We start from the raw sequence: 22,048 nt of genomic DNA on the forward strand, positions 1-22,048 counted from the left end.
TTATATCAGAATTGATAGCATAAACAAATTATAATTCATTGTCATACAACCTGGTACAGAATAGCTTTACAATTACTAGTATCCATAGTTAACACTTGTATACTAGTTTGGTAATACCCAAACATTAGATGAAATGAGAATTTCTGGAGTTAATTTTCCTTTTTTTTTTTTTTCTGGTACTGGGGATCGAAATCGGGACCTTGCACTTGCAAGGCAGGCACCAGAACCACTGAGCTAAATCCCTGGCCCTCTGGAGTTAATTTTGTTACATTCTTAAAATTGAATCTCCTCTTTTAAAAACTAGGTATTGATTCTTAAATGGGTTTCCTAGAAAATAAATTTGTAGGTAGAAATATTATAATATTTAAAGTATAAGCTTACTACCTTAATAAAAACAAAAATTTAAATTCAAATGAAATGTAAAAATCTTAATATTAATGTTATAGTATTTTAATCCATAGTCAACATTTCATAGCATCAATTATAATATGAAAAAACTAAATTAATATTATGATGGATCAAATCAGTTATGAAATAATTACTGTACCCCAGCCAAATGTTCCAATCCAGGTGGAGAGTTACGTATTGTCACTGATGAACACATCCATTGTATTGCAGGTTGTAGATCACAAAAATCCATAATCTGGATTATGTAAATGCTCTAGAGTTGGACAGATTGAATTGCTTGAGCTTTGTAGTTTTGAAAGTTAACACCATTGAAATATATTTACCTGGTTAGAGTCAAAAATCAACTTCAACTTCAAGGTTTTTTTTTCTTTCAGTGTTGTAATGTCTCCACTTTAAATTGTTTTCAATGAAAACATTTATGACTTTGTATATGTAGTCTGTTTCTCAACTAAAACTAGAAAAGAATCTTGGGAAAACAAGAAGTCAAGTCATGAAAAGCTAAGGGTAGATTGTTACACATATTCTCATGTGACCTTGACCTATTTAAAGAAAACTGCATCTTCATGTTTCAAAATCATTTGAAAATGGCTATAAGAACTCTATCCTCCATATGCCCACCAATCTTTTTTTGTGAAGGGTAGATATTAGTAATACAGAATAATAAGATTTATTTTGGTGTATTAGTGCATGCATACAACATATTTTGATTATTTTCTTTGTTGTTACCACTTTACCCTTTCTGCCTCTTTCCCCCGATTCTCTTCCCCATCTGGTATGTATGTATGTATGTATGTATGTATGTATTTATTATTTATGGATTGCTTATATAAGAGACAATCTGTGCTATTTAACTTTCTGAGACTATAATTACTTAACATGATGGTCTTTAGTTCCATCCATTCTCATGCAAATAACATGATTTTGTTCTTCTTTAGCGTTGTTTAGTCCATTTTCTTTCTTTCTTTCTTTCTTTCTTTCTTTCTTTCTTTCTTTCTTTCTTTCTTTTGTATTAAATTCTTTAATTGGTACATTGTAGGTATACAACACAATTACATTTCTCATTGGGAATTGTACCTTTACATAATGCATCTTGGTTCTTATTTTTTCCCCATTCCTAGCCCTCCCTTCACGCCCTCCACCCTTCCCTATTTACAAAGACTTTATTTCCATTTTTTCCATTTCTCATCATTTTTCCTTTCCCTACTTTCCTTTCCCCTGCCCCTCCTACTACCCCTACCCCTTTGGAAGTTTTCTTCCTATTTTACATTATTGATTATTCATTCTAATCAATGGTACATTTTAGGTATACAATATAATGACATCCATCATTGGAAATTTGCACCTTTACATAGTCTCTCTTGGTTCTTATTTTTCACCCTTGCCCAGCCCTCCCTTCTACCCCTCCAGTCCTCCCTATTTACAAAGATTTTGTTCCTATTTTTCCATTTTCTCATATTAATCCCATTCCCTTCTATCCTTTCCCCTAGCCCTCCCACTTCCTTCCCCTTTGCCCCTTTTCTTCCTATTTCACATGACCTATTATACATTTAGTCCTTATTTACACTTTCAGTTTCTCACACCAGAGAAACTATTCGGTATTTACACATGTGTGTCCTATTTATTTCACTTAAGAGTATGGCCTCAATGTGCATCCATTTAGCTATAAATGTCTCTAATTTCTCATTTTTTATGGCTGAGTAGTACTCCATTTTATTAAAAAAAACACATTTTCTTTATCCAGACTCCAGGTGATGGGCATTTGGGCTGGTTCCAAGTTTTAGCTATTACAAACTGTGCTGCTATGAACATGGTCGCACATATATCACTGCGGTATGATTCTTTTAATTCTTTGGGGAAGATCCCCAGCAGTGGAATAGCGGGGTCAAATGGGATTTCCAGTCCTAGTTCTTTGAGGTATCTCCATACTGATTTCCACAGTGGTTGCACCAGTCTACACTCCCACCAGCAGTGGAGCAGGGTTCCTCTTTCCCCACAGCCCTGCCAGCATTTGTTATTGGTTGATTTCATGATAGCAGCCATTCTTTCTGGAGTGAAGTGGAATCTCAGGGTTGTTTTCATTTGCATCTCTCAAACGACCAGTGATGTTGAACATTTTTTCATGTATTTATTTGCTATTTCTACTTTGTCTGAGAAATGTCTGTTCATTTCAGATGCCCATTTTTGGATTGGGTCTTTAAATTTGGGAGGTCTGATCTTTTTAAGTTCTTTATAGATTCGAGATAGTAGACCTTTGTCTGAGGAAGAGCAGGTGAAGATTTTTTCCCACATTGTGGGTTGTCTCTTCACACTGCAGGTGGTTTCTCTTGCTGTGCAGAAGCCTTTTAATAAGAAGAGATCCCACTTGTTGATTGTTTGTGCTAGTTCACAGGCAACTGAGGTTTTGTTCATAAAATCTTTTCCTACACCAATGTCTTCAAGGGTTCTACCTAACCTCTGTTCCAACTGGTTCCGAGTTTCTATTTTAATATTTAGATCTTTAATCCATTTTGATTTTAGTTTAGTGTATGGTGAGAGATAGAGGTCTAGTTTTAATCTTTGGCAAGTTGAAGCCCAATTTTTCCAGCACCATTTATTAAAGAGGCTATCTTTCCTCCAGTGAGGGTGTTTGGCTCCTTTATCGAAGATGAGATGGCTGAGTGTCTGGCATTGTTTCTGCATCTTCTAATCTGTTCCACTGGACCTCAAGTCTGTTTCTTTGCCAGTACCATGCTGTTTTTATCACAGTAGCTTTGTAGTATAGTTGCAAGTTGGGGATTGTGATACCCTCTGCCATGTCTGTGTTACCTAGAATTGCTTTTGCTATTCTGGGTCTCTTCTTGTTCCAAATGAATTTTCGGATTGTTTTCTTGGGGTCTATGAAGTATGCTGCTGGGATCTCAATTGGAATTGCATTAAATATATATAGCAGTTTTGGAAGTATGGCCATTTTCACTGTATTAATCCTTCCTACCCAGGAGCAGGGGATGTCTGTCCATTTTCTGTTATCATCTTCAATCTCTCTTTTCAGAGTGCCATAGTTTTCAGAGAAGAGGTGTTTGATTTCTTTCGCTAGGATGACTCCTAGGTATTTCAGTTTTTTGGATGCTATTGTGAAAGGAATTATTTGCTCTATTTCTCTCTCAGTAAGTCTGTCATTAGTGTAGAGGAAAGCTATTGATTTTTGTGTGTTGACCTTGTAACCAGCTACTTGACTGAATTTGGTTATTAAGTGTAGAAGACTTTTGGTGGAGTTCTTGGGGTCTTCTATATAGAGTATCATGTCATCTGCAAATATTGACAATTTGACTTATTCATTGCCTATCTTTATTCCTTTTATTTCTTTCTCTTGTCTGCTTGCCGTGGCTAATGTTTCCAGAACTATATTGAACAAGAGTGGTGATAGTGGACATCCTTGTCTTGTTCTTGATTTTAGTGTGAAGGATTTCAGTTTTTGACCATTTAGTATGATTTTGGCTGTTGGTTTTTTCATAGATGGCTTCTATCAGTTTGAGGTAGAGACCATCTATTCCAATTTTTTGTAGGGTTTTTATCATAAATGCATGTTGGATTTTGTCAAATGCTTTCTATCTATGGAGATAATTATATGGTTTTTGTCCTTGGCTCTATTGATATACTGTATTATATTGACTGATTTTCATATATTGAACCATCCTTGCATCCCTGGGATGAATCCCACTTGATCAGGGTGTATGATCTTCTTGATGATCTTCTGCATTCTGTTTGCCATTATCTTATTAAGGATTTTTGCATCTATGTTCATTAGTGAGATTGGCCTATAGTTCTCTTTTTCGGTTGGGTCTTTCTCTGCTTTGGAGATCAAGGTGATTCTTGCTTCCAGGAAGGAATTTGGGAGTATTGCTTCCTTTTCAATTTCATTGAAGAGTTTAAACAGTAGTGGCAGTAGTTCCTCTCTAAATGTCTTGTAGAATTCAGCAGTGAAGCCATCAGGGCCCGGGCTTTTCTTAGGTGATAAGTTTTTAATTACATTTTCAATTTCATTGGTTGATATTGGGTTGTTCAGAATTTTTAGGTCTTCTTCATTCAACTTTGGTAATTCATATGTATCTAGGAATCTGTCCATTTCTTCTGTGTTGTCCATCTTATTAGCGTATAGGTTCTGGAAGTAGGTATTGATGATCCTCTGGATTTCTGCTGGGTCTGTTGTAATTTCACCCTTTTCATTCCTAATTGCATGGATTTGGGCCTTTTCTTTCCTTTTTCTGAAAAGTTGGCTAAAGGTTTGTCAATTTTGATTCTTTTGAAGAACCAACTCTTGGGTTCATTGATTTTTTGTATGGTTCTCTTAGTCTCCATTGCATTGATTTCTCCTCTGATCTTTATAATTTCCTCCCTTGTATGAGCTTTGGGGTTGTCCTGCTCTTCTTTTTCTAGAAGCTTGAGGTTCAGCATCAGGTTGTTTAATTGAGCTCATTCTGTTTTCCTAATATGCATATTCACTGCTATGAATTTCCCTCATAAGACTGCTTTCATTGTGTCCCATAGATTCTGATATGTTGTATTGTCATTGTCATTTAACTGAAGGAATTGTCTGATTTATTCTTTAATTTCCTCTGTGACCCATTGGTTATTCAGAAGTGTGTTGTTCAATTTCCACCTGTTTATGAAATTGTTTGAGTTTCTTTTGCTATGGATCTCCAATTTCATCACACTATGGTCTGATAATATACAGGGGATAACTTCAATTCCTTTGCACTTACTTAAACATGTTCTATGTGTGAGTATATGGTCTATTTTGGAGAATGACCCATGTGCAGCTGAGAAGTATGTGTATTCTGATTTTGTGGGGTGGAACGCTCTGTAAACATCTGTTAAGTTCATTTGTTCAAGAGTTCGATTGAGTTCTAGTATTTCATTACTTATTTTTAGTCTAGTTGATCTATCTATTTGTGACAGTGGGGTGTTGAGGTCCCCCACTACAAATGTATTCATGCATATATGACTTTTCATGTCCCTTAGTATTTGTTTTATATAGTTGTGTGAACTAGAGTTTGGTGCATAGATATTTATGATTGTCATCTCTTCCTCTTGGATTCTTCCCTTGACAAGGATGTAGTGTCCTTCTTCATCTCTCTTAATCAGTGTTGGTTTGAAATCTACTTGATCTGCCAAGAGGATAGCTACTCTTGCTTTTTTTCAGGTTCCTGTCGCATGGAGTAGTGTTTTCCACCCTTTACCTTTCAGTCTATGAGTTTCCTTTTGAATTAAGTGTGTTTCTTGTAGGCAGCACGTTGTTGGATTTTACTTCTTGACCCATTCTGCCAGTCTATTTCTTTTGATTGGTGAATTGAGACCATTAACATTGATGGTTATATCTGAAACGTATTGATTTGTTATTGCCATGACTTTTTCTTTTTGTTGGGTTCTCCCCCTTTCCATTTAATTTCTTGTCATGCCAGATGGGTTCACTCTGCTTTGCTTCCTGGGGTTGTGATCCTCAATGTCTGTTCCTAGGATATTGTGTAAAATTCTTTGGAGTGCTGGTTTGGTATTCACGAAGTTCCTAAGGTGCTCTTTGTCATGAAAGTATCTTATTTCTCCATCCATTTTGAAAGATAGTTTTGCAGGGTACATCAATCTGGGTTGGAAGCTGTTTTCTTTTAGGGCTTGGAATATGTCACTCCAAGCTCTTCTTGCCTTGATGGTTTGTGTTGAGAAGTCTGCTGTGATTTTGATGGGCTTTCCTTTGTATGTGATTTCTTTCTTTTCTCTGACTGCTTGGATAACTTTGTTCTTCTCTTGTGTTTCTGGAATCTTAACAATTGTATGCCTATGTGTAGATTTTTTTCAATCAAGGCTATTTGGAGTCCTATATGCCTCACTTATCTGTATGTCAAGCTCTTTTCCCCTGCTTGGGAAGTTTTCTGCCATTATTTCTGTGTAGAGATTTTTTATGTCATCTCCACTCTCTCCTATTTCTTCATTGAGCCCAATCAGTCTTATGTTATTCTTCTTTCCATCATCTGGCAGCTGCTGGATTGATTTCTCATGTTCCCTTATAATTTTGAAGCAATTTTTCTTTTCCTAGTCACTAATTGCAATCTTATCTTCTATATCTGAAATTCTGTCCTCACATTGGCTCATTCTGCTGTGTAGACTTTCAATGGAGTTTTTCATGTCCTGGAAATCTATTTGCATCTGTTTTATGGATTCCATTTGTTTCTTCTGTTGGGATTCCATCATGTTCCTCAGCTCCTCTCTAGATTTATTAATCATGTCTTGCACTAGGGGCACAATTTCTCCTGTTATCTGAGAAATTATTTCTGATTTCATTTTTTCCAGATCCCCTTTTGTTGCCAGTTCAGTGGGTCCAGGTGGTTGAGTATCAGAGTGTTCCATGTCATTTCCCTTTGTGGTTGCTGTAGGTGATCTGGAAGTCTGGTTTTGAGACTTATTTACATGTTTTCTCATTTCAACTGTGGCCGGGGGCTGTTAGCACCTCCACAGATTACCTCTTCTGAGCTGGGTGAGGTGGGACCAGGGCTGGGAGCAGGGGTAGGTGTGGTGATCCAAAAACCCTTTCCTGTGGGCTGGGAGTAGCCGGCGGGATGGTGGCCTGGAAGCCCCTTCCTCTGGGCCAGGAGTAGTGGGACAGAAGATGGCCCAAAAGCCCCTTCCTCTGGGCTGGGAGCAGTGGGAGTCATGGTGACCAGGAAGCTCCTTCCTCTGGACCAGGAGCAGTGGGACGACGGCTGAGAAGCCCTTACCTCTGGGCCAGGAGCAGCGGGACTCAGTACCTTGGTCTGGTGGTCTGGTGTCCTCTGCATCTTTGTAGTGTGGAACCAGGTGGCTGCCTGTCTGCAGCGGGGTGATTCGGTGTCTTCCGGGGGACTCAGGACCTTGGTAGGGTGTGCACAGACCTTCCTGTGTGCAGTGGGCTGTTTCTGCATATTCCGCGGGACTGGGGACCTTGGTAGGGCGTGGGCAGACCTGCCTGTCTGCAGGGGGCTGGTTCAGCATGTTCTGTGCGACTCAGGACCTCGGTAGGGCATAGGCAGACCTGCCTGTCTGCAGTGGGGTGATTTGGCATTATATACTCCATTTTCTTTATCCATTCATCTGTTGATGGACATCTAAGCTGTTTCTACAGTTTAGCTATTGTGAATTGTAACACTGTAAACATGAGTATGTATCTATTATTGTGATATCCTTTTTTAAATTCTTTTGGCAATGTAACAATTAGGGGTACACCTAGAACAAGTGATATATCTGCTTTTAATTTTTTGAGGAACTTCCATACTAATTTCCTTAGTGGTTGTATTAGTTTATATTCCCATTAGTAGTGTATGTGGGTACCATTTTTCTGCATCCTCACCGGCATGTATTGTTTTTTCTATTCTTGATGATAGCCATTTGGACTGCAGTGAGATGAAATCTCAAAGCAATTTTGACTTGCATTTCTGTAATGGCTAAAATTGCTGAACATTTTCTCATATACTTATTGGCTATTATTACTTCTTTTAAGAACTGTCCAAGTGATTTACTTATTTATTGATTGAGCTATTTGTTTTGGGAGTTTTCTTGGTGTTAGGTTTTTAGAGGTCCTTATATGCAGTATTCTAGATGTTAATCCTCCATTAGAAGGTTAGTAAAAAAAGATTTACTGTTTTTTTTTTTTTTTTGGTGCAGAGGAGGGGGGAATTGAACTCAGGACCTTGTGCTTGAATGGCAGGCACCAGAACCACTGAGTTAAATCCCTGGCCCACCCTTTATTTCTATTTTGTAAGTTGTCTCTTCACTCAGTTGATTGTTTCCTTTGCTGTACAGAAGCTTTTCAATTTGATGTAGGCCATAGACCATGTGTTGACTTTTGCTATTATTTACTATGGTCTTGGGGTCCTATTTAGGAAATATTTGGTTGTTCCTGTGGCTTCAAGTATTTCCCCTATATTTTCTTCCAGGAGTTGCAAAGTTTCCTATCTTTTATTTAAGGTTTTGGTCCATTTAGATTTAATTTTAATATATGGTGAGAAAAATCTACTTTCTAGCATCTGTATATGGATATCTAGTTTTCCCAGCTTCATCTATCACAGTGGTTATCTTTTCTCCAGGGTATGTTTTTGGCTCCTTTGTGAAAAATCAGTGATATGTACATGGGTTTTTCTCTGTATCTTTTGTTCAATTTCACTGTTCTACATATCTGTTTTTGTGCCATTATCATATTGTTTTTGTGACTTTGAGTTGTATAATTTAAGACTGGGGATTGTGAACTTTCCAGCATTGCTTCTTTTGGTTAAGACTACTTTGCCTATTCTTGGTCATTTGTGCTTCCATATGAATTTTAGGATTGTTAGCTCTGTGAAGAATGTTGGTATTTCAATAGGAATATCTCATTGCATCTGTGGATTGCTTTTGGTAACATGCTCACTTTAATGATATTATTTCTGCTGATCCATGGGAGGCTTTACCATTTCATGTTTTCTTCAATTTCTTTCTTCAGTGTTCTATAATTTTCATTGTAGAGGTTTTCTTTTTCTTTTGTTAGGTTAATTCCTAGGGTTTTTTTTAAAGCTATTATGAATGAAATTGTTTTCCTGATTTCTTTCTTAAAAGGTTAATTACTGGTATATAGGAAAGATACTCAGTTTTGTGTGTTGACTTTGTATTGCATACCCACCAGTCCTAAAGCACTTCTCATGGTGGACATGGCAACATTTTGTGCTGGCCAGATAAAATTTTTAAAATATGTTTTGGGGAAGTATCTACCTCCAGTGCCATGATTCTAACAAATTAGAAGAGACAATTGTGGAGCCAAAGCATTCTTATTGAGCCTGTTAAACTTTATTCTCAGTATTTTCCTCAGGATTCTCAGAATTAGACTTATGGAATAATTGTACGAAATCTGCCCCTGGCTCGGAGTTTAAAAGGTTAATTCTATTCCTTGGAGGGAAGAAGGGGAGAAGGAAAAAATAGAAGCTTTCATAAATGGGGAGAGGAAGAGGAGTTGAAGTGAGAGGAGAGAAATGCAGGAAAAAAAAAGAAGCATCAAGATATACATTGTACAGGTACAAATTCCCTATGATGAATGTGATCAATATGTATAACAAATATGTACTAATAAAAATATGAAGTTCAAAAGTTTAATTCTAACTGTGTCTATGCATACATTGAAAGTATTGTAGAATTTGATTATAGTTTTGGGGTAATATTGTATGATCAAGTCTCAAAAAAATACAAGAAAAAATCAAGCAAATAAAATGTACAGAAGAGATAATCATGAATCATGATAATCAGAAAAATGTATTTTTGGGAAAAAAGTTCACTATAGAAAAGAAGAGTAAAATTTATCTTGCAAATTTAAAGATACACACCCTGAGATAACAAGTGAAGTGCAGAAAGGATTCTAGAAAAAGAGGGACATATAAACTTTAGAGTTATTATGATGTTCCTTTGGATGAGTCAGGTGGTAATTTTGTGTTTAAGTTTGAGGAAATGTAAAATAGTTTCCAAAATGGATATTCCATTTTACTGTCTAACTAGCAACGTGTGAGGGTTCCAAATTCTTCACATCTTTAAGACACTTTTTATTGTGTATATTTTAAATTGTAAACACCCTAATGGATGTGAAGTCTTACTACACTGGAGTTTTGACTTATAAATCCTTAAAGGCTAGCTTGACCATCTTTTCCTGTGTTATTGGCCATTCATATATGGCTTTTAGAGAACTATCTACTGAAATTCTTTGACCATGTTTTTATATGTGTTATAAATTTATTGTTACAAGTTGTGAGCTTTTTCAAACATTCTAGATAAAATTTTCTTACAATAAAATTTGCAAATGTTTTCTCCCATTGTGTGGGATGTAGTTTCACTTCATGATTTCTACTGAAGCATAAATTTTCTTAATTTTGATGTAGCTCAATTTATCTATTTTTGTTGTTATTATTGCTGCTTGTGATACAGTGTCATATCTACGAACCACTCTATAATCTAAGATTACAATGGTTTGTTTCTATAGTTTTCTTAATAGTGTTAAAGTTTTAGTTATTAAATGTGTATCTTTGATCCTATGTGAAACAATTTTTGTTTATGGTAGGGGTTTAACTTTTATTTTCTCACATGAACATATCTTGTTGCTCCAGCACCATTTTCTTTTTGATTAGATTGTTCTGTCTCCTTTGAATTACTTTGGCATTCTTGGTGAAAGCTGATTATCATAAATAAAGCCTGTATCTGTAGATTTTTAGTTCCTCCATTGATGCACATGTCTCTGTTAGCAAACTGTCTTGACTATTGATGGAGAAGTATGAGTTTGCCAAACTTGCTCTCTTTTTGTGTGTAGATTCATTTTGGTATTGTTTTCACAATTGCTTTTGTATCTTTTGAATTAGCAAGTACATTTTAAAATTAGTTTTCCAAATTTTAAATAAATGATTCCTAAGATTCTGATAGAGGTTATATTGAATCTGTAGATTCTTTGGGGGAATTTTCCTATCTTAAGAATACTAAATCTTCTAACCCATGTACATGATGTGAGCTTCCATTTATTTAGATCTTTAAGTTCTTCTAACAATATTTTGTAGTTCTCAGACCTCTCCACATCTTTTAAATATTTTTTCCTAAATATTTTATTGTTTTTGATGCTACTATAATTAAAAGTTTCAAAATTTAATCTCACATAGTTTGTAGCAAGAGTATGAAAAATATAACTAATTTTGGTTCACTAATCTTAAATATCACAACCTTGCCAAACCTGATTTTTTTTTTTGTAACAGGCATTGAACTCAGGCAGGTGCTTTCAAGGCAAGCAGCAGAACCACTAAGCTAAGTCCCCGGCCCCAATTTTTAATTCTAACAATATTTTAGTGGAGGTCTTAGGATGTTTTTGCATTGATGATCACATCATCATCTACACATGGAGAATATTTATTTTTTCCAAATCTCTGTTTTTATTTCATTTTCTTGTCTAATTGTGCTTGTTAGAGGCTTTTATACAATGCTGAATATAAGCTGCAGAAACATGCTTGCTTTGCCTTTGATTTTAGAGAACAAAAACATTTAATTCTCTCCAATTAAGCATGGTGTGTTGTTATTGTTATGGGTATGTTTTATAAATGTCATTTATCAAGTTGAGAAAGTTTCTTTCTATTTTTAGTTTTTTTAAAATCACAAAACAATGATTTTGGTCAATTGCTTTTTCTTGGATTATTGAAATGTTCATACAGTTTCATATTTTATGATGTATATATTTATTGACTTTGAGATTTCATACTACTTTGCATTCTTGAAATAAATCCTACTTGGTCTTGATGTATGACTCTTTTTATATCCTGCTTGATTTGGTTAGCTAGAATATTTTTGGAAAATTTCTGTATTTGCTGTTATAAGAGCTATTGGTCTGTATCCTTCCTGTGTGTTGAGTCTTTTAGTAATTAAGAATAAAACTGACTTTCAAGGATGAGTTGAAGTGTTTTTCCTTTTCTATGTTTTGGCATTGTCAGAAAATAATTGATGTAAGTACTTCATTAAATTCTTTATAGAATTCACCAATTAAGACATGCTCCTAGATATCCTTTGTGGATAAATTTTTTATTTGATGTCTTGTTATAAATCTATTGTGATTTTATTTTTCAATCAGTTCTTGTAGTTTGTGTCTTTCTATCAATCTATCTACTTCATTTAAGTAACCCAATTGAATGCCATACATTTCTTCCTAGTATTCTTTAAAATAATTTTTGTTCTTTTTTAATTTATGAAAAAATAAAACAAAATTTCATAACAAAATAATAAGAAAAGAGTTAATACACAATGTATAACATTTTAAAAATAGTTACTCAGAGTACAAAACCTAGACAAAAAAGACTTTTACAGAGAAGAAACAAACAGATAATAGCTCTAAACTTTCTTTTCAATGCATTAAGACAAAGTAGTAGTACAGTATAAATGACACAAATTAGTATATATATGAAAATATTTTTGAAACAATGGAATAGCTAATTTAAGGAATTATTTGAACTTCTCCCTACTTCCTATTTATCATTTTCTATTTTTCTCTCTCTCTTTCTCTCTCCAACTTATATATACAATGAAACTAAGAGAAACCATACACTATTTAAGCTTGTGTGTCTCACTTATTTAACTTAACATTATATTCTCAATTTACATCAACTTACCTATGAATGCCTCAAGTTTGTCTTTCTTCGTGGCAGGTTTTTACTTTATTGTGTATAAATATCTCATTTCTTATTCTTATATTTTTATTCTTTTAAGGTAGACGATAATATTCCTTATTCCACTTATGATTTTATAATCTGAGTCATCATTTCTCTTTATCATCAATCTAAATAGAGGTTTGTCAATGTTGTTGAATTTTTCAAAAAAACAACCTTTTGCTTTATTGTTTTCTTTCTTGTTTTGTCATTCTCTATTTCATTAATTTTCTCTGTATTTCTTTTTTCTGTATGTTTAAACTTTACTTTTTTTTAATCTAGTGTCTTGAAATGAAAGGATGTGTTATTGGTTTGAGATTTATATTCTTTTAAAAAATATAATATTTACATTTATGAAATTGTAAGTACTGCTTTAGTTGTGTCCTTACATTTGATATTTTGTTTTCTTTATTTTTTTCCCATTAAGTCTATTGGTATATTTTAGGTGTAAAATACAGTTACATTCATCATTGGGATCTTGTACCCTTACATGAGTATCTTGGTTCTTATTTTTTCCCCTTCCCCTGCCCTCCCTTCACTCCCCTCACCCTTCCCTATTTGCAAAGACTTTGTTTCCATTTTTTCCTTTTTCATATTTTTTCTTTTCCCTTCTTTCCTTCCCCCTACCTCTCCCACTTCCTCTACTCCTTTAGACCTTTTCTTCCTATTACACAATATCAGTTATACATTTTTAAAATTATAATATCAAGATCTAGGAGACATTACCACAGATTTCACAGAATTTAAAAGGATATAGAAAGAATATTATAAAAATCTTTTTTGTTCTTTTTTCTTTTTTTTTTTGGTACCGGGGATCAAACTCGGGTCCTCGCACAGCAGGTGGCAAAACCACTGAGCTAAATCCCAGGGCCACAAAAATCTTTTTTGAAATAAATTTGCTAACTTCTAAGAAGTACCTTGGAAGACAAATTAATGAAACTAACTCTGGAGGAAATATAAAATTTAAATAGCACCTATTAAATAAGGTATATTCCTAGCTTGAAAACCTACCCATATGACAACAGGCTCATATACATTTTAACTGATAAATTATGTCAAACATTTAAAACAGAAAAAAGAAGGAACACTTCTCGCCTCATTTTAGGAAATCAACATTGTGCTAATCCTAAAACTGGATAAAGATAATAGAAGAAAAAGGTATGAACATAGATAGAAATTTGTTTATTAAAACAAACTATTAGAAGTCAGATCTAGCAGTATGTAGAAAGTGGTTTTATTATAGGGATGGTAGGGTTGGTTCAGCATTAGAAGATCCACCCCCGAAAGTCATCATTTTAACAGAGGAAAGGAAAAAGCCATATGATCCTGTCAGTAGTTGGAGAAAAAGTGTTGAATTAAATTCTACAGCTGTTCATGGTAAAAGCTATCAGGAGACTAGAAGTAGAACAGAACCTTCTCAATAGATCAAAGACATATACTCCATATTTCCAGCAAAAACGCCTTATATGAATGGAGAAGATACAATGCTTTCTCCCTAAGGTGGTGAACAAGGGCAGATATGCCTACTCTTCATCTATCCATTAAACTTTGAAACATAGGCCGAAACCAAAGTAGTCTGGCAATAAAAATAAAAAAATAAAAAAATAAATTAAAAAAATAATAAACAAATAGCATAGGATTGGCAAGGTAGAAGTAAAATCTTTATATGTAGATGAAATGATCATCTACAGAGAAAATACTGAGAAATGTCTAGGAGCCCCTGGAACTTGTATTTGAATTCAGCAGGATTAGAAAACACAAGGTATATACAAAAATTCAGGTCTATGTATACTTGCTATAAATGAAGAATTGGGTATTGAAATTTAAGTTATGTAGGAGTACAGAGGACCTAGAAAAGTATTTAAAAAAAAGAAAAAAAAAACAGTGTTGGAAGACATTTAGTACCTAATTTTAAGACTTCCTCTAAAGCTACAGTAATCAAGGCAGTGTTGGTGTATGGAAAGACATAGATCACTGGAATAAAAGAGAATCTAGAAATAGAACCACACATATATGGTCCACTGAGTTTTGAAACATTATTTAACATTAACATTTTATAGAACATAAACTCAATTCAAGAGCAGAGGAAAAGGTAGCGTTTTCAGCAAATGGCACTAGAACACCTGGTATCCATATATAAAAAATTAATTTCAACCCTTTATTTCCATACATAAAAATAACTTGAAAGGATCTATGAACCTAAATATCAAAGACTATAACTATAAAACTTTAAGAAGAAATTATAAGGGAAAATGTTCATGAATTTAGGGTAAGCAAGAATTTCCTAGGATATAATAAACATGACGTATAAAAGAAAAAAATTGATAAATGAGATTCTATCAAAATTTAAAACTTTAGATGATAACGTTAAGAAAATGAAAAGTAGTCCTTAAACAGACCTTATGTATAATGCATATAACCTAGAACCAGACTATATAAAGAACTCTTACAGCTCATTAATAGACAATCCAATTAAAAAGTAGACACAAGAAGATGAGAAATAGCCAGTACAGCACAAGGAAAGATGTGCAACACTAGAATCAGAAAAAGAGTAATCAGTACAATAACAAGACTGAATTATACACTCATTAGGGAGATGAAGTTAAACGTTTTAAAAGAACAAATGTCAGCTTAGGTGTGAACCAGTTAGAACTTTCGAATACTGCTAATGTGAATGTAAAATGATAAAACCATTTTGGAAAACAATATAGAAATTTCTTGTATTACTGCTAAGAACCAACAGTCCTGTTCTTAAGTTTTTACTTGAGAGGAATGAAAACACATATTCACAATAAATTTGTACATACAAGTTGAGTATCCCTTATCTGAAATTCTTGGGACGAGAGTGTTTCAGATTTTGGTTTGAAATCCACTTGATCTGCAAAGAGGATAGCTACTCCTGCTTTTTCTTTTTGGGTTCCTGTCACATGGAGTTTTGTTTTCCACCCTTTAACTTTCAGACTGTGAGTTTCTTTTTGAATTAAATATGTTTCTTGTATGCAGCATATTGTTGGATCTTGCTTTTGTGACCCATTCTGCCAGTCTATTTCTTTTAATTGGTGAATTGAGACCATTAACGTTGATGGTTATAACTCATAGATATTGACTTATCATTGTCATGACTTTTTCTTTTTGTTGGATTCTCCCCGTTTGTATTTAATTTCTTGTTGAGCCTGACGGATTCATTCTGCTGGGCTTCCTGGGGTTGCGATCCTCACTGTCTGTTCCTAGGATATTGTCCAAAATTTTTTTGAAATGCTGGTTTGGTATTCATGAAGTTCCTAAGGGGCTTTTTGTCATGAAAGTATCTTATTTCTCCATCAATTTTGAAAAATAGTTTTGCAGGGTACATCAATCTGGTTTGGAGGGTGTTTTCTTTTAGGGCTTGAAATACATTACTCCCAAGCTCTTCTTGCGTCGAGGGTTTGCATTGAGAATTCCGCTGTGATTCTGATGGACTTTCCTTTGTATGTGATTTGTTTCTTTTCTCTAACTGCTTGTAGAACTTTGTTCTTCTGTTGATTTTTTTCTGGAATCTTAACAATTACATGACTATGTGTAGATTTTTTTTCATCAAGGCTAGTTGGAGTCCTATATGCTTCACTTGTCTGTATGTCAAGTTCTTTTCCCCTACTTGGCAAGTATTCTGCCATCACTTGTGTGAACAGTTCTTTTTTTTTTTAATGTCATCTGCACTCTCTCCTGTTTCTTCATTGACTCAGATCAGTCTTATGTTATTCTTCTTTGGATCATCTAGCAGCTGCTGGATTGATTTCTCATGGTCCCTTACAATTTTAAAGCAATTTTCTTTTCCTGGTCACTAATTGCAATTTTATCTTCTATATCTGAAATTCTGTCCTCACATTGGCTCATTCTGCTGTGTAGACTTTCAATGGAGTTTTTCATCTCCTGGAAATCTGTTTGTATCTCTTTTATGGATTCCATTTGTTTCCTATGTTGGGATTCCATCATGTTCCTCAGCTCCTCTCTAGATTTATTAATCATGTCTTTCACTATCTCTGCTGTTATCTGAGAAATTATTTGACTTCATTTTTTCGAGATCCTCTTTTGTTGCCAGTTCATGGAGTCCAGGTGTTCCATCTCATTTCCCTTTGAGGTTGTTGTAGGTGATCTGGAAGTCTGGTTTTGAGACTTGTTTACATGTCTTCTCATTTTGATGGGGTGGGGGGCGCTGTTGGCACTCACGTGGCTCACCTCCTCTGTGCTGGTGGGGATGGAATGGTGGCCCGGAGGCCTCCTCTTGTGTGCTGGGAGTGGCTCACCTCCTGTGTGCTGGTGGGGGTCTGATATTTTGTTTTCTCATTTTCACTCATCTCAGTGTTTCTATTTTTCTCATAATTATTTCTCTGACTCACTGATTATTTCTGAGAAAACTATTAACTTTTACAAACTTGTAAATTTCCCTAATTGCCTACATTTTAATTCATTATTTCACTTTATTGTACATATATATACATACATACATTTATTATAAATCAACCACACTGATTATGTACAACTTTTGTTACATTAATCTCTTCATTATTTCTGCTTCTCTGTTTTTATTCTTATAGATTTGTTACTATCTGGAGTCACTTCCTTAGCCTGATACAGCTTTGTTCAAAGCCACCTCTTTTGGACAGTTATTAGCAAATATATTACTTTTCTATATGTAATTGACTTAAGTATAATGTTTTTTTAAATTGCTTTTAAAATCAGTTATACAACTTATATCTTTATTTTCATATGATCATCTGCAGACTTATTTTTTTATGCTACTGTCTTTTCAATTACATAGGTCAAAAAAGAAATAAAACTGGTTGTGGTGAAGCATATTTTTATTCCTAGCACTCTGGGAGGCTTAGGCAAAAAAAATCACAATTTCCAGCTCTGCCTGGACAACTTTGTGAGACCCTGTCTCAAAACAGGAAGTAAAAATATCTGTAGATGTAGTTCAAAGTGATGGTCCTGGATTCAATACTCAGTACCACAAAAAACATGCTACAATTTAAATATATTCACAATATAATTTTATTTACCTATTCACATGTAACGTTTTTCGATTAGACATCATTCTCATACTTTAGTTCTGAGAATAGGCTTTGAAACTTTTTCCTAATTAAGTTCAGTGTGTACATTGACTAGGAGAGTTTCTATTGACTGCTTTTATTTCTGTTTGGGACTCACTTTCATGTTTCTTTAGATGTTGCATAATTTGTTGAAAACTAGTTATTTTAATAACAATATAACAAATCTTGTAATTATATTTGTCTCTTTCTCAGGGTTTATTGTCATGTTTCTTTTTCTCTTTGCTTGTTGAATCTTGAATTTATTAGAGTCTTTATTCTGCGATACCTGTGACCACTGACATCCACTCGTTCAGCTCGCTTAGAGATCATCTACTGAATGTGTACTGTTTCCTTGAAATGCCCTCAACAATCCTGCCACCTGTTTACAGCCTAGGTATAGTTTCTTCTCCTCACTTCCACAGTCTGAAGGTCAGCCAAAGGTGAGATTATTTCTTTGTTGGATTTCATCTGGGCGTGTGTACAGTTCTGCACGTATTTTCCTATCCTCTTTCCTTCTAGATTTTCAGGAATGTGTCAAAACTTTTCATATACCCTTAGGGATATGTCCAGCCTTTCCTTTTAAGAGATTTTAGTCAGCTTCTTATATGGCCCAACTGTTATTATTGCCTCATTCAGCTGTTAATAATGGTCATTGATTGTTTTCAAAAGCTGCTCTTTCTCATTAAGGGAGCACGAAGTCAGATTAAATACAGCACAGTTTCTGTCAGTTGGCTTTCAGGGAACTTCAAGACCAATCAGGGACAATCCTCTGAGGATGATTGACTATTTTGAAATTCTGATATTTTAGAAATACTAGAAAAAGGTTGTTTACTTCCTTGGACTTCTCTCTAGGGTACATTCCAGACAATACATATCCTAATTTTAGTGTCTTTGGTAAACTCGATTAGGTAAAAGCTTGTCAAATCATCAAGTTCTGGTTACTTTTTGCTTAAAAAATTCTTATCTCTCTATGTATGTATGTATGTATGTATGTATGTATCTATCTATCTATCTATCTATCTATCTATCTATCTATCTATCTATATTTTTTGGTGCTGGGGATCAAACTCGGAACCTTACGCTTGTGAGGCAGGCAGCAGAACCACTGAGCTAAATCCCCAGCCTCTTCTCAATATTTTTTATTCTTATCACATTTTATTAAAGAAATAAGTGACCAGGCCATGAATTCAACACTTTGCTTAGAAATCTCAACTAAATTCTAAGTAAATGCTTGCAAATTCCTTTCTCCAAATAAATGTAGGATACAATTAAGCTTAATATTCTGTCATATACAACAATTACCTTTCTTCATCTTTTCAATAACATTTTCATTATTTTCTTCTGACTCACAATCAGTAATGTTAAAAGCCACATTTCTAACAGTTTCCTGAAGTAATAATCCAGGCATTTTCTATTGTTCCTTTCAAAATTCTCAGCCACCACCTCTTATCCAATTTCAAAGTCATAACACTTTTAGGTAGTTAGCACAGGAACATCTCACTACTGGGACCAACATCTGTCTAAATTTTATATTGCTGCAATAACAAATCACCATGCACTTGGCAGTATAAACTACACACTTTCATTATAATATAGTTATGAAGGTCAGAAGTCTAAAGTTCATTTGTTTTGTTCTTCCTGAAGGGTTTTGGAAAATAATATGTTTGTTTGCCTTTCCAGTATGAGGCAGCCTGCATTCTTTGGTTTCTACAACCTTCAAAGTCAGGAGTGTGGTATTCTTTCTTCTTTTACTTTTTCCCTTTCCTCCTAAAAGTACATGTGTGCATACATGAAGTCCACACAAAAAATACATAATAATCCCTCATCTCAAGATCTTTGCTTAATTATACCAACAAAATTTCTTTTGACATGTAAGGAAATATAATCATAGCTTTTGTGGCTTATGAGATGTACATCTTTGGTGAACATCATTCTGCTACTGTACTTCAAGGCAGTTAATTTTCAAGGCTTCTATGAAGGTGGAAAGAAGGGATGATGGGAATAAGAGAACTTGAATGCTGCAAAGCACACTCTTTTGACTGAGATTTCTGGGGATTTTTTTGTTGAATAATGCACTTTAAATTATTGTAAATCTTTAGTAAATTCAGAATTCTGACAAAGTTGATTTTGACAATTTTTTCACCAGTTATTTGAAAGCTTTTGTTGAGAAGCAGACATCCAAAGGCCCTTACTCTAAATTAATGTGTGTATGTGCATGCACGCTTGTGTGTGTGTATGTGTGAAATAATCAGCATGTATGGAGAAATCCTTATTTGGAATTAAAAACACATCAAATATTCCATCTATGTGCCTTAGTAAGTACACAAATATGTTTTACATATGATGAATGTATTTTTAAAGAATTCTACCTACAAATTAACTCCTGTAGGTTTCAATAAGCATATTGTTTTTACATACTAAAATATCAATATATACATATGTTTTTAATTTGTATACATTTATTGGGTTTTAAAGACATGCCATCTAACAAAAACTTATAATGTAATCATGCTGAATAAATTGGAGATCTTTCACATTTCCTCACAGAATCTCCACTTAGATTCTTGCCCTCTTCATGATTATCTCTAGTTTGATAAATCAATATATTATTTCCAGTACAACTAAAACACAAATACTGTTTTAAACACTGTCACAATTTAAATGCTTCCTATAACATAGGACTTCAAAGAACAATAAGAATCGCTCGGTTATATAAAATACTTCATCTGAGCCCTCAGAGAAAATAATCATGTTATATTAGACTTTAATCAAACATATAGGTTTATTAATTCTGGAAGAAAACTCTGACTTACTCTATGAGATCACATACATAAAAAATAGCTTATTTTTAGAAAGAATTTCCAGTTGGTTGAATGTGGCAATTAATAGATCATTCCTAGTTCAACTTTCATTTCAATTTTACAGAGCAATTATATGAACCTCAGAGATAGTGCATTGTCACTTTGATGATTTAGACTTAATGGAAGTCTAAAAAGAGAGTCCAGGTATTCCAAAGAGGAATAGCAAGAACAGTTGGGAAGGATCATGGAATGGAAGTGGGGAGGACAGTTGGAAAAAATGTAACAGGGTACAAAAGAGGAGGCCTCTTCAGGGACAGATATATATTTTATATTATTTCCTAATTATAAGTCAGAAAAGAAGATGAGGTTGGAGGCCTTCTTACTCTGTAACTAAGGCATTTGTTTCTGTGATGAATACATAAATGCCTGTTTCCTGCCTGTATGAGATGTTCAGAGATTTATACTAAACTTATAAATCAAGTTATCCTGTGCAAAAAGAAAGATTTTGCCTCATGTCAGACTGACAACAGTGAATCATCGGTAAATCTGTGGCTCCTTTTGCCTGAGGATCACAGTGTTTTGATTATGAATTTAAAAATCTCCATTTTTTTTTTTTGGTCATGAAGAGGACCATAGATATAAACACCATCATTTGGAACACAATGATCCAAAGTGTGGGTGAAGTATGCAATGATTACCTTAGAAATCGGTGTGAAGAGGCTTGGTCATCTACCTGGCTGACAATACACGGTCTCTCAGAGTTACTATAAGGAAGTGTCTAAGTTATCTTGGCAGATCCAAACAGCTACACAGTAAACATTCTATTTAGAACCCTGAAGGCAATTAGTTCTATGAGTACTTGCTTGTAATAGTATAAAAAGCTGTTAACTTTCCTGGTGACCTGGAATTGGAGGCAGAGGCTAGAGGAAGAGTGGCAAACACTACACAGGCTAAATATGAATAAATGACCAAGTTGCAGACACTTCTCATTGACATACTGACTTCTAAAGGTCTTGCTAATCTTTGTTGAATAATGAATAGAGAAAAAATTTAAAACATTGTATTGTAGACAAGATGGTCGAAGAGCACTGCTTGTTGTCTGCTGAGGTACCAGTTTCCTTTTTTCATGTATGTGAGAGGGTGCTACTGAGAAGTCTCCCTTTGAGTCATATCAAAAGACTAAATAGGGTGTAAGTTAGAATAATATATTTTATAACAGGCTCTGGGCAAAGAAAAAGATAAAGACTTTAGTATCTAAATATGGGAGCCAAAAAATTTTCAAATAGAAGAGCAACATTAATACATGAGGACTAGGGGAAAAAAAGCAAACAGTACAGTGAGCTTCCCTCTAACCTGAGCCAGTCCACCAACCTCGGCTATGGATGATACAAGTCTTCGATATCTGCAACTCCTCCCATCCAACACACACACCGAACCAAAGAATTTGGATTTCTATGAAGAGACGTGTGTATTGAAGGTAATTTCCATCCAGCCCATGATGTCAGTGCGGCATCTGTAGGATATTTCCTGTGAATAGGGACAGAGATTTACCACCTCATCCTATCAGGTCTTCAAATAAGAC

The 22,048-nt window shown here is 34.5% G+C and overlaps 1 long non-coding RNA gene across 1 annotated transcript in view; it reads right to left on the reverse strand.

Annotated features, from left to right (window-relative positions):
* Positions 1 to 6,761: 6,761 nt before the first annotated feature.
* The window catches only part of LOC110347708 (uncharacterized), a 34,521-nt gene continuing 19,234 nt past the window's right edge, over positions 6,762 to 22,048 (reverse strand). The window contains exon 3 of the long non-coding RNA XR_002392452.2: positions 6,762 to 21,993. This is a non-coding gene — a long non-coding RNA (uncharacterized LOC110347708). The remainder of the gene's footprint in view (positions 21,994 to 22,048) is intronic.

Source organism: Heterocephalus glaber, unplaced genomic scaffold (assembly GCF_053883595.1).
Source record: "Heterocephalus glaber isolate CG9 unplaced genomic scaffold, H.glaber_assembly_v1.0 deba00001504, whole genome shotgun sequence".
Taxonomy (NCBI): domain Eukaryota; kingdom Metazoa; phylum Chordata; class Mammalia; order Rodentia; family Bathyergidae; genus Heterocephalus; species Heterocephalus glaber.